Here is a 2,628-nt window from a genome sequence, read left to right as displayed (position 1 = left end):
GCCATGAGGACAGGTGATGGTCAAAAAAAAAAAAAAAAAAAAGAGAATGGATGGACATATATATATATATATATATATATATATATATATATATATATGGCATGCCGTTTAGGAAATTATACATTGAATGAAAGTCGATATATATATAATGAAAGCACAAATATATTGAATGAAAGTTGATATATATATATATATATATATATATATATATATATATATATATATATATAATGTTCAGATTTTCATTCCATATATTCCGACTTTCATTCCATATATCGTACTTTCATTCAATATATTCAGATTTTCATTCAATATATTCGTACTTTCAATATATATTCAGTCTTTCTTTCCTACCGAGCCCCGGAAGGGACATGTCCGTATGGCGAAGCGTCAATGAAGGACACTCACCCGGACGAGAATTTTATTGAGTTTTATTTTGAAATCAGCCTGAAATACACAGACATTCAAGCAGTGCAATGCGCTAAGAGTCTGCAATGCAGACCAGCGATCCTGATAATGGTAAGTTTTATTTCTCCAACATCCTGCTGTTAGCCTACTATGAATACGCTAGCTACAACAGTCCCACATCAGTATTATGAACGTTCCGCCAGCTAACGCGGTCCGGACACCGGATCACTGATTAGAGGTTGGCGTTGAACTATTGTTTGCCAGCCAGTTAGCCGCTGGTAAGCTAACAAGCTATGAAACAACTCCTTATAAAACCGGAGGAAAGCAGCAGCAATATTTCAGTCCAAGACCTGTATTCAGAACCTCCCACGCTGTTACACAATGACCCATTAATCATATTACTGAACTATATGGTTATCATTGAAATTTTCCTTGAAGAACCAGTGAACTCTTTGCGAACACATTTTAATTTATGTGTTGATTATGTTTCGTATCAGTAATACAAGTCTAAAAAACTGATTCAAATGATCAAGTTAACACAATGAAGTAAAGAGTACTGGTAATCTGCAGCTATTTTCATAATTTCAAAGTAAAATTCTGATGTGTGATTTTCCAGCTTTACAGATGTGGAAATCCAATGCACTGATTTCTTATACACAGATGCTTTTGGTGTTTTTTGTTATAAAATAAAACAAGGCATTTATCACTGTTGGAAATTATTACAGGTATTATTTGTAACACTTTCTAACATTGTATGGACAAAGCAATAATTAATCAGTTAATGGAGAAAATCATTTGTATTACAGATGCTATCAACAGCATGTCTTGTTCATTTTATTTAGTTGTCGGCCTTGGATGATGAGGTCCAGTTACCAGGAGCACTAGTCCGCAGCTTACTGGTTCCGTCCTGCAGCTCCTCCACGCTGTCCTCCTCTCTACAGACCAAATCAAGTAAGATCTGTTAGACTATGCAGACATCAACATGATCAGTATGTTATCTTTTGACCCATCCTAAAATCACAAACTATAACATTTACTTTAAGTTAACTGTGTTTATGAAAATAGAAAATAATTACTGACAACTAGTATTTTTGGTGCTTTTATGCAGGAAAAGGGAACCAGGAAGCTGCTGTGGATCCTCTGCAGTATCTGGAGAGGTCAGAGGAACGGTTCTTGGAACAGATCGGAAGACACCAAGACGTGACCTCTGCCATGCTCCAGAACATCCAGAAGATGAATGAAAACCTTGGTTGGACTGATGGGACGCATGGTGTCGGTGCTGGAGCAACTGTCCCAGAATTAAACTGCATTGTTGACTATTGACTTTTCTAGAAAATAAATCTTTTTTAGTACTTCACCTGTTTTGTATTTTACTCATGCACTTTGGGTGAATAAACAGAAATTTGTGATGAGAGATGCAAATTTTGTCTATAATCTACAGAGACTTTATTCAGTGTTCAGTGCACACTTTTGTTTCACACATTTTGACAGATAAGCAGTTGTGCTTTTCAAGCAGATTTTAGTCAGAAACATCAGCAGCATATGTTTTTTTTTTACTGTTACACCAATCTAGGCAGATAAACTGCACTACTGCAGCAGATATATTATTGAAATGTGCTTCTATTATGTGTCTACATACATTGCTCACAAATAGTTATTCAACTTTTGGGTGAAATTGATGGAAAATATAAAAAGTGCATGCTGTAGTGATATATCATAAAAGTAGGGTATTTAACTAGAAACATGCAATAGTGATTTCCTCATCTCAAAAAAAATTATTGAATCAAAAGCTAACAACAGTGGAGGGTATGTCACAATAAAAGTGTCTCAGTTTGGACAAAACAGCAGCCTTCAGCTAGCCTAGCCGTGCTAGACAACCCACGGCAACGAATTTAATTCTCTACCAGGGTGGGTCTAGTTACCCTCCATAAGGCTCGAGGCTGGATTCTCCTAAAACTGGCCGGACCAATCACCATCAAGTGTAGAGTCAGAAGGCGGGCGTAACGAAGTGACGACAGAGGCGTGACGATTCTGACAGAAACAACCGGAAACAATAAACAGTTATCTTTGGACTCGGCTTTGGCCACAGCCCTTAAAGATTTGAAGCTAAAATTCAACTTGAAAGATAAACAAAGGACGGCACTGAAGTGTTTCATTGAGAAGAAAGACGTATTTGGACTTATGCCGACGGGATATGGCAAATCCTTAATATACCAGTTG

The 2,628-nt window shown here is 36.7% G+C and overlaps 1 long non-coding RNA gene across 1 annotated transcript; it reads left to right on the top strand.

The window, feature by feature from the left end:
* Positions 1–494: 494 nt before the first annotated feature.
* Positions 495–1,765, top strand: LOC127534057 (uncharacterized). The gene is made up of 3 exons (XR_007942003.1): positions 495–519; positions 1,251–1,359; positions 1,517–1,765. It is a non-coding gene; the product is annotated as an uncharacterized LOC127534057 (long non-coding RNA).
* The last annotated feature ends 863 nt before the right edge of the window (positions 1,766–2,628 follow it).

This window comes from Acanthochromis polyacanthus, chromosome 5, assembly GCF_021347895.1.
Source record: "Acanthochromis polyacanthus isolate Apoly-LR-REF ecotype Palm Island chromosome 5, KAUST_Apoly_ChrSc, whole genome shotgun sequence".
NCBI lineage: Eukaryota > Metazoa > Chordata > Actinopteri > Pomacentridae > Acanthochromis > Acanthochromis polyacanthus.
The sequence above is the reverse complement of the archived record's forward strand: the minus strand, read 5'-3'. Positions and strand labels throughout refer to the sequence as shown.